The following is a 9,790-nucleotide window of genomic DNA, read 5'->3' as shown; positions in this document are numbered from 1 at the left end:
TCTAAAACGAGTCAAAAATCCTCTCCTTAAGATCTGGACTAGATATAAAAGAATTTTCTACACAAAAATACCAAATTGGTTGTCGAGGATGGAGGGCCTCCAGATTAGAGATAGGAATGATACGAGAAATTGGCTAACATAAAGATTTGACCTACAAAACAGGAGGTAGATTAACAATAAAACCCAGAAGTTTGATCACCATTCAAGGACATAAGTATCAGTGGTTCACTTATCTGCAATTACAAAACAGCTGGACCTACGATGAAGGAAATTGGGGCATTGATCCTAAGTATAATAGACAAAATACTTATAGGAGAAAACCGTAAAATGACCAGCAAATTATACCAACTTCTATTCCAACAGAAGTTGGAAATGGAAATAATTAAACCAAACATGATTAAATGGGCTGAGAATATCAACAAACCCACACTACTAAGCCAATGGCAACACTACTGGTCAGAAATCTATAAATATTCCCTGAATCCAGATCATTGGGAACACTGCCTGAAACTCTTCCATAGGAACTACTTCACACCATTAATCTTACCGAAAATCAATAAATCATACTTACCGTGGTGTTGGAAATGTGGTCTCGAAATGGGATCTTTTATCCACCTGTGGTGGACCTGTCCAAAAATACAAAAATACTGGTCCTTAATACATCAAGAAATAGAGAAAAAAATGAATTTAAAATTCAGTAAATTACTCTTAACTTACCTTCTAGGTCCATGCATGGCAGAGAAGTGTTTCAAAAAATCACAAGCGCACTTATTGTTTCATTTAATTATAGCAGTACAGCTGAACCTGGCAATGTTGTGGAGGACAGATATAATACCTTCCCTTGAAGGCTGGAAAGCTAAAGTCCAGCAATTTTTCATTCTAGATAAAGGAGTACACCAAACAAGATTACCACAGGCAGAAGTGTATATAGAAAACTGGCAGCCATGCATTACTTACTTAAAAGGAAATATGGATGCGGATTTTCTCTCTAATTGATTATTAATTGAAAAGATTAATATTGATAAGATATTACTTTCTAAGATAACAACATTTTGTGAATAGAAGTTATTCTATGGATTATAAGTATTACTGAAATTACTGTACCGATGTGTTCAGGGCACATATTAGGTTAGGAGTGCCTATATAGTAAGCCTTTTCTTTTTGATAATTTGTATGTTTGTTATTTGACATGTGTTTATTGTATTTTAATCAATAATTTAAAAAATGTTCCAAAAATTCCTCATTGATGACTACCCTAAATGTAAAAAAAACTAGGTGTCCATTTTCTTTTCAAAATAACAAAACATTAACACTACAACCAAAGGCTATGCCTGTCTAACATACCACAAAACACTGTGAAGGGCAATTCAAACTCCAATATCTGCAATAATTAATGGAAGTGTTTTTCTTTTTATATCTACATACATAAACAGCTATCCAAATTCCAAAAGCAAATTGCTTTCACTTACTCTTAAACATTATCTGCTTTCAGAATATTAAAAATATTTACAGTGTGGTCTTAAATCAATAGGTTTAGGTTGGTGTAATTCTAGCTAGGATTACACAGTTAATTTTTGTTGTCAGAATTAAGTGTTATCAGTTTTGAAAAGTAAGTGCCAAACATCACTATTTCTTAAATAAACCAGAACACTTTCAGGATAACTCTTAGCTGAGGTACTAAAGGAAGAAGAGAGGATGCTTTTCAAAATGAAAATTGCAGGCTTGAATAATTGTAGTGAGCAGAGTATCTAAGGGTCATGATAGCACTTCTTTATGCTAGACAGATGAAATGTCAGAATAAATTTGCAACCTTATTTTAGTTTTGCCATCTTAAATTAAGGGAGGAAAATCCTTTGAAGTGTGGTAATATATTTTTAATTTGTATCTTATACCATGGCAAAGCTTGGAAAAAATTTTAACATTACAATGTGAGCATCACCTGCTGTGTGATCTGCCTCTATATGAACTTTCTCCAGTTCCTAAGAAACTAGCACAATATTTTGATAAGCTATCTGACAATTACCAAATGACATTAAAGCTATTAGTTTCTTTAAATTTAATTGTTTGAAAATATTACTAGTAAGGCATAATAAGCCACATGCTTCTCTTTGAATGCAATCATTGGAAAGGTAATTTCTCTTCAGAAGTTTACAAAATTGTGTTTAATTGCTGAAATTATTCTTCAGCTGCCACCTCCATATTGCAATCATATATGCAATACTGTTTGAACCGTAATTTCCATAAAAAGGAAAATAAACAAATAACACTGCTGTGATATGAAGTTTGCCCCACCAAGGCAATTATTTTTATATTAGCAATGTTCTAATGTATTTCTCATTAGGTGGGATGTTGTAATTACAAAGGCTGATAAATTAGAATTTGCTCTACTATAGATCACAAAATCTTGGAAGTATGGCATATTTGCATATTTATTGTATTATTTTAGCATATTAGGCGGGGATATTTTATGGCATGCATATTTATTAGTTCAATGAAAAGCAGCAAGATACTTACACAACTGTCATCTGTGCCACAAAAGTCTGCCTCCTTTTTCATTATGATAGATTATTAATAATTATTGATTTATTACGGATTGTCTGATAACCTCCATGTGTTAATCCTCATCCCTACATAGTTTCAGTAACCCTTTTTACACATAATTTACACAAATTATTTTAGTGGTTTCATTTCATTTTCAGACAGCCAGTGTAGTTATAAAATGGTTGGGCTAAGGTCCAGAAAGTCTGAGTTCAAAGCTGCACAGAGCCATGAAGCTCAATAGGTGACCTTGGGCCTCTCATACTCCCTCTGCCTAACCTACCTCTATGAGACTGTTATAAAACAATCTATCTGCTGAAAATCTAAAGAGAAATGGTGAGATAAAAAAGGAACAGACAGAGAAATCACTGTACATCCTATGTTCAAATTGTCCCTGTGTCTTAAGCTGAAGTCCATGTAGAAACACAAGAACACCTGCATTTTGAAATATCACAAATAATTAAGGAAGAGTGATGAATTATTTCCTGTGCTGCAGTTTATACTGATCGCATACAGATGTCACAATACACTGTAATCAAAATCTGTACTCTGTGCCATGCCAACACCCTTCATTCTCTCCTCCTACTTCCCTTCTCTCACAAATGTATTAAGCAATCTTTGAGGCCACATTTAATCTTTAGAGATGCCGATGCCCAAAAATTGGGAGTAGAAATCCAAGATGGTGGGGGAAAAATACTCATTCTTGGCATATATGCTCCTAACACCAGAAAAAGCCTTTGCTTTCAAAAAATAACAAATGACATTCTAGATATCAATTATCATTCACTAATAATATTAGTTGACTTTAATGGTACTGTTGATCCTAACTTAGACAGAAAATACTCTATCCGAATACAAGGGAAAACACAAGAGTAAGAAAGATTCTGGAATAATGCCTAACTCATTTACGAACATGACCAAACTACTACAGCTTAAAGACATTTGGAGAATTAAGGAAGGGAACATGACAGATTACACATTCTTTTCAGGAAGACATCTATCTCATTCCCTTATAGACATGATCTGGGCTTCTTAAAATTTATTAACAATAAGAAAAATTCAAATCAAACCCAGAACCCTATAAGATCTCAACCCACTAATTTGGAAATTGGAAACGAACTACAAACTGAAAATATGGAAATTCAAAGACTGGACAACAAAAGACAAGGAATGCAGAGAGGCTACTGAAAATTCTTTAGAAAATTATTGGGTATATAACCAGAGCTCTATCCCCCTCAAAAAGAAACAATTTGGGCTGCTATGTAGGCTCTGGTCAGACATACAATAAGATGAACTGATAAAGAAATCTTTAAGCATCAAGTTGAGACAAAAATACTAATAATAAAGAAACAATTTGACCTCCTAAACACAGTACAAATGGCCTGCCAACTAACTTCATAAAACAAAAAGAGTTCGCCCAAGGTAAGAAACCAGGAAAATGGCTTTCTGAAATATTAAACAACAAAAACAAATAAAAATAGTGACAAACATATCAAACATAGGAAATAAAATAACAGATAGAAATGAAATACTTAAAATCCTATTAGAATACTACTCCACATTATATAAAAATGAGAAGATCACCAATATAACATCATACCTAAAAATCCAAAAACTACAAAAGATCTCAGATACTAACTTAGAGGACTTCAATAAGGAAATCCAATTAAATGAAATTCAAGAAGTAATAAAAAAAAACCTTAGAACCAAATAAAGCCCCAGGCCCAGACGGGTTCAATGTCACCTTTTATTAAAAAAATTCCCCAAAAAACTATAGGGCCACATCTGAAAGATCTCTTCAAGTAATGGAAAGTAAAAGTATCCCTGAAACCTGGAAACATGCAACTATCTTACTAATTTCCAAAACAAAAAATGAATCGCCCAAAGTAGAATTCCAACCTATCTCTTTTTTTAAACCGAGATTACAGAATTTTCACAAATACTCTCAACAATAGACTAAAGAAATTTTTTGCCAATTACATAAATGAAGATCAGGCAGGGTTTCTCCTAAACAGATAGGTTTGTCAAAACATCAGGACAGTGATCACACATTAGAAATACTGAAGAAAAATAACAATATCCCAATGACACTGATCTCCTTGGATGCTGAAAAAGCATTCAATGAGGTCAATTGGGACTTTATGATACAAAATATTCATGAAATCGGGATAATGGGCAAATTTTATGTTGGACAGCATTCATCACATGAAGGACACTTCAGAGAGTTCTGCAGAAGGTTTGAGTTCTCTTTTCCAATCATGTTTTTTCCTGGCAGCCAGATATGTAGCTGGGAAGGGGGCGGGGAGAGCAGGGAACAAGCCACCATCCAAGCAAGCAACCGTCTTCCAAAGAAGCAAAGGATACTTCTAAAGCATTCTGTACACAGTTCCTATATAAAAAAATGCATTTTCTTTGACATTGAAAACTTCATTGTAAATTTCATTATAATTCAACTACTTTAATAGAACATTTAATTTAGCTGGAAGAAAGTGCAAGTCATACATGAAAGTGGAGGCATGTAGCACTCCAGCAACTGTGTTCAGAATTCTGTAGCTGAGTTGCACCCCTTTTTTAACTGGAAGCAAAGAAAGAAAGAAAGCCCAAAGAACTGGGATTAATATCTTAGGTTTGTTTCACATCAGCACCGGTTGTCCACTTTATTTGAAATATCAGTGCTACTAACCATTTATTTCACTCAAATAAAGGTAAGCAAGCAACATCAGCAGAAAAGTACTCTCATTTTCTTTTCCCCCCTTTCACAGTTCTCAAAATGGATGTTTTTTTGTACAGAAAAATATGTACAAAAACATCTGCGTTTCATAACGTCAACTAGCATTTCAGCGCCTTAAAATGAGGCAATAGATGGATGTAGATTTTCCTTTATTCCCTGAGGAGAAAGATAATACTATAGCTAAATATAACCATAAACCATTTCTGAATCCATAACACACAAAAGTATGTGTAGCAGAAATACTTCCAGCATACTTTTCCCTATTCCTGTGATGGAAAAAACAACAACACCTTACCGAGTACACACAACAAATCATATGGTGTTGTTTAGTATATTATGGTCAAACACATGGTTTGCATATATTCCAGGTTCTAATTCTTGGCTTCCATATCAGCTGTTCAGAACCACTACAACATATCAGCTGTTCAGAACCACTGCTAATCAGAGCAGCCAATGTGTTGCTGCAAAGAATAAGGGTGGATCTGTATACTGCAGTTTTATATGTAAATAACTGTGTGATTACCCTCGTCTACAATTGAGGGAAAACAATTACTTCCACTTGAACTGAAGAGTCAAACAAACTATATGACTGGACAATCTACCTTGTGTATGATTAAAAAGTCCTTCCTGAAAGTTATGGATTTTGTTTATCATCTGTAACATTACTACTGAATTGTATGCATGCAAACCAGATTGATATTAATTGGCATGATTTTTTTAAAAAAAGAGTTAGAATAGATAAAAGAAAATGCATACATGGAAGTAAAGCAACGTTTTTGTATATGTTAGAAACAAAAGGAAGAACAGAAAAATCAGGCTGTGCTTAGAACTTGCACCATAAATATCTGGCCACACAAGCACAGGGATATACCTCATCATTTATCTTCTGCTGCTGGCACATCCTGGGACATCTAGTAATACTTCTCGAAAGATAATGCAATTTTAGGCTTACCGTTGAGAAACCTTCGTGACTGGCCATTGTTCTTTTCTGATTGGGAGAAGTTAAAAAACAGCAAAATAGATGGATATGGGAATGGCTCAGAGTCTCCCACTCCCCTGACAAAGGCTCTTCACACTTCCAGATTTGTCAAATCTGTTGCTTCATCATATACCTGAGTGCCTTTCACACTATCTGACATCTGTCTAGAGCATTTTTGTCCTGAGGGAGCTTGGGTCTTGCTTCCTTACTTTATGTGCTCAAGACCTTTGTGAGGAAGGTTAATTTGACGGAGTGATTGCTCTAAGAAAATGCTTGTTGGATAGCTACAATGACCAGGTGTCTCACTATTAACTTCCTCCATACAAAACAGGCTAGGAGCCCAGGGTCATACACTAGGCTGTAAATGGAAGGGCCAGTTTCTGATCACTGCCAGAGTTCATCACAAGCATATTGCATCAGAGCTGAACAAGGACCAAAATATGGGCTTCTATTCAAAGTTGTTCAAATCAAAGTTGTAAAGATAAAGTAAACCAGGTTCATTTTTGTTACCTTTTAACCTCCCCCCGCCCATTTTCATAGTAGTGGCAACTGTATTTTCTTACCAAAGAATCTATAAAACCAAGTCATCTGTTCAAAACAGCCTCCCCTCCCCATTCATGCAGTTTTCCAAAATTTGAGGCATATACTTTACTTGTCTATTTTACCCAAGAATTCCATCTTCTTAGTTTTTTAAAATGACCTTTTTCTAGCAAAGGACAGTTTTATTAATATAATTTTAGGCAACTGTGTCAGTTTTTATGATGTTTATACCCTGGCTTGTTTTATTTTATTATTAGTTATTTGATTTTATTGAATTGTTTTAACATTTGCTGATTATACACTTCTACTCTCCTGTGCAGAAAGGGAACGTTTGCTTTGTGACATATATTTTTGTACAGATCCGCTTATGCTTATGGTGCTGAAGATCCCAAAAGCAGTTAGTAAGAGCAGGTAAACCCCAGTGTTTTCCTTTGCTACTGCTGAGGTCTGGCTGCTGTTGAGGTCTGGTCTCTGCCCCTCACCCCTGAGTCAGGAACAATCCAGAGTTCAGAGTTCAGGCACAGAGGAATTGCTGCAGATGGTGAGACCTTTCTTCGCTCAATAATCACACAACAACGACAGGCTGGAAAAGGAATGGGCCGCAGCCCAGTTTATTAAATATATAATAACACAATCAAAACAGAACTATGTACATTAGAGCTGGGCGGCAAATGGGTCGCACATCACATCCCAATATATGGGACTGGCGGGAAGGGAAGCCCCAGAGATAGCACTCCGGCTTCACCCTTCCCGCCCATGCTGAGGAGGCGGGCACCGGCTAAGCCCATGGCCGCCTGACAGCCCAGCCTCCTCCCGTGCTTGCTGGGGTGTCGGGCACCGGCTAAGCCCATGGCCGCCTGTCGGCCTGACCCAACCCCACTCCCTGGGGTGTCGGGCAGCGGCCCGGCCTGCCAGCCTGCCAGCCTGCCCACCCCACCCCCGGCCCTTCCACAGGGCACAAGCCTGGGAGACCCAGCCGGAAGGCTAGTTTTCCCCCCAGATGTGTGAAACCCACTGCAAACCCGCCAGGACTGTGACAGTAAAGGACTACAACCCCCAACCCCTAAACCACAGGGAGGGCGGGTGGGCCACGCCTTGCTGGGTCTCACCGCCGGGAAGGGCGCGGACTGAGTGAGGCATCCTTATATACCCTGGCTCCTCCCACCTTTTAGGCTGGGAGCCAATCATTGCACCCGGTTCTGCAGCATGCCGCCAAAACCATGCATGCCCATATATCGCTCCGTTGCTCACCCCGGCAGCAATGGCTGCCCCCGGTTATTCGGGTGCATCTAATTTGCTGCAGATGGTGAGACCTTTCTTCGCTCAATAATCACACAACAACGACAGGCTGGAAAAGGAATGGGCCGCAGCCCAGTTTATTAAATATATAATAACACAATCAAAACAGAACTATGTACATTAGAGCTGGGTGGCAAATGGGTCACACATCACATCCCAATATATGGGACTGATGAGAAGGGAAGCCCCAGAGATAGCACTCCGGCTTCACCCTTCCCGCCCATGCTGAGGAGGTGGGCACCGGCTAAGCCCATGGCCGCCTGACAGCCCAGCCTCCTCCCACGTGCTTGCTGGGGTGCCGGGCACCGGCCAAGCCCATGGCAGCCTGTCGTGACCCAGCCCCACTCCCTGGGGTGTCGGGCAGCGGCCCGGCACTGGCCTGCCAACCTGCCCGCCCCAACCCCGGCCCTTCCACCGGGCACAAGCCTGGGAGACCCAGCCAGAAGGTTCGTTCCCCCCCCAGATGTCGCGAAACCCGTTACCAAACCATGCCACGAGCTGCCCCCCTTGCAGCTCCCCGCCCAAGCTCACAAGCCTGAGCCTGTCTAGCCCGGACACAACAGTTAGAGGTGTACCGGACCGGTGGAATCCACAAGTCCATGCCCCACCGGGACAGTAGGGCGCCATCCGAAGCAAACAGTTCTTTGTTGTTGTCCCGGGTGATTTCAAGCGTGAGGAGTCCGCCACAGCTCCCCCGAGGGAGAGCACCACCTTGGCTGACATGCCTTGTTGCACTTTCCTGCAAGCCCTGTCCGCCCAGCAGTGGGGTCCACCGCTCCCCTCCAGTGGACCTGCTGAAGCAGCTCAGACCAAACCAAAGTCATGCCGGGACGATGCCTGGCCGAGGCTCCGAAGCGTAGTGGCCACCGCGTGATGGAGCTCCAAGCCCGACCTGGCGGGAAGATCCTTCTCCCCCAGGTGGCTGACCAGGAGATCCGGTGTGGCCAACTGAAAAATGTACTCGATGAGCTTGGGCTCCAGCTCATGCCAAAGCATGTGCCCTTGCCCCAGCCATGTGATTCTTATGTGATCTAAGTCCGAGATGCTGGCCCCAGTCGGATGAGCAGGCGTAGTCCCCGACTCACCTCTGGCGAGGCTGCGCCCCATGAGCCACACCTGTCGAAAAACGGTCTGCGGCGTCCCTGGAGGCACTGTGAAGAGAATCAACTTAAGTCCAGATGGGAGCGAATGTAAGCCCAAAAAGCCTGACCGCCACCTTCCCAAGGAATGGATCGTCCTCCTGGGCCCTACCCTCCTGCACAGCGGGCGTGGCGGCCCCAATTAGGAAGGAGTGCAACCCGAAATCGGCGTGACCCCGGCAGCCCGGTGAGCCAGAGCATGCCCTGAACACCCCCAGCATCTGGAACCTGGTGAGGGGGGAACCGTCCACTAGATGTATCAGGAGCATGCCACCCTTGCGAGGCCTGTGCCGGAGCCAAAAAGAGATGAGGGAAGCGAGGGGGCAGGTGGCGTCGCTCCGGCAGGGCCGGCGTAGTGACCCAGGCACCGCGGCCTTCCTGAGTCGGTTTTGGAATGGGCAAGCCACACATGAACCATGTCCCCGGACAGGACTAAATGCTCCCTTTGCAGCCTTGGTGCTGGATAAGCGGTCCCTGGTGGAACCCAGCTAAGCTCCCGGAGCCACCAAGCCCCGTAGTGCTGGTGGAAAGAGGCGCTGCCAAAAGCAACCGCTCATGGCGTGA

The sequence above is a fragment of the Sphaerodactylus townsendi genome, linkage group LG06, assembly GCF_021028975.2.
Source record: "Sphaerodactylus townsendi isolate TG3544 linkage group LG06, MPM_Stown_v2.3, whole genome shotgun sequence".
Lineage (NCBI taxonomy): Eukaryota > Metazoa > Chordata > Lepidosauria > Squamata > Sphaerodactylidae > Sphaerodactylus > Sphaerodactylus townsendi.
This window is presented reverse-complemented; position numbering follows the sequence as displayed.